Below are 1,547 nucleotides of genomic sequence, written 5' to 3'. Positions count from 1 at the left end.
TATTAAGCTTAAAACTGTGTTTTCACTTTACAGCTTCCCTTGTTTTCTCTGCATTTGTGTTGGAGAACAATATTGTATAAAATTGTTTTAATCTCCCCGATTCTTCCTGTTCACATGCTGAAGCGTCCGTGGGCAAGACACTGAACACGAAACCTTCCTGCCATTTACCAACCAGTAAAGCGTTTCGTTTCTTGCACATCATTCACAAAATATTCAACGTCCACATCACTGCACACAATCATCAGAACCTGTTGGCCATATGGCTTAATGAAGACTGATTGAAAAATTCTACTCGACACCAAGTGTAACATTTTATTTTACTCTTGCAAGAAGGAGCAGAGTTGAATTCATATTTCCAAGAGTGCTGATCAAAGATTTATCTCTGAGCCTCTGTCATTTATAAATTGTGACAGACAGCAACAGGAGGGGATCCAGTCCGTACAATCCAGTTTTACAATACAAAGTTGCATATAGCAGATTAGTAATGTTACATTATTATTATATCTTTATTTAAAAGGGACCATGTACAGTTAAAACATAAATGTCACCATTTGATGCACCGAGCCAGATTGTAGCTACAGCTGATTTGCATCTGGAGTCCCTTGACAGACCATAACAAACATAAAACAATAGCAAACAGTACAGGATAAGACACAATACAACAGTATATGTGGTAAGAAGAACATACAATACACACAATGCGAAGCTACAGTACAGCACATTAAAAGTAAGTAATACAAACTATTAAAAGTAGGTAATAAAAAACATTAAAAGTAAGAAATATGAACCATAATAGTTTTGCTCAATGACTACAGCCTGTTACGATTGCCTTTACAACTATTATTTAAAACTTATAAAGCCAGTTTAAAATACTTTTTTTATTGTGTAGCTTTATATGAGAGAGACAACTTTGAGGGATATCTTAATGTTATTACGTAATGTAATATTATTTATTTATTACATTATTCGGCCCAGATTCGGCAGCCGATAAACAGACAGAATCTGCCCATTGTCCGTAACAGCTACACCTGGGCCAGACATGGCAACAGTGAAATGTGCCAAAGGTGGCTCACATTTGGCCGCATCGAGCCGGAACACAGCCGAGTCAGCCGACACTTAGCCGCAATACGGCCGAGTGCGATGGCTAGTGTTGGATTAAAAAACAAATTGCCATGCGAGGCCCCCTGTCACTGCGAGGCCCCCCCCGCAGTGCGGGGGCTGCGGGGGTGATCTCTACGGGCCTGGAGCGACTGGACAACCAGGTCACGCAGTGGAGGAGGGGCCAAACATTTCTAACAAACTCACACAACTGAAATGAGCGAATAATAAACAATAAACACATCAGGAAAAACATCATTGCAGCACGTTTTCTTTTTTTGTTGTTGCTGAAAATTGCTTGTACTGCTAATGACTTCTTAGTCAGAACTGGAAGTGTAATTTATGACGGTAGCGATATTAATTTGGACAATATTGAATCGGATGTGATCCGATTAGCAAATGTATAATATAGCAATTACAATCCATATTAATTGAATTCAGGTTCAAAC

This window comes from Cyclopterus lumpus, chromosome 21 (assembly GCF_009769545.1).
Source record: "Cyclopterus lumpus isolate fCycLum1 chromosome 21, fCycLum1.pri, whole genome shotgun sequence".
Lineage (NCBI taxonomy): Eukaryota > Metazoa > Chordata > Actinopteri > Perciformes > Cyclopteridae > Cyclopterus > Cyclopterus lumpus.
Note: the sequence above shows the minus strand (reverse complement) of the source record.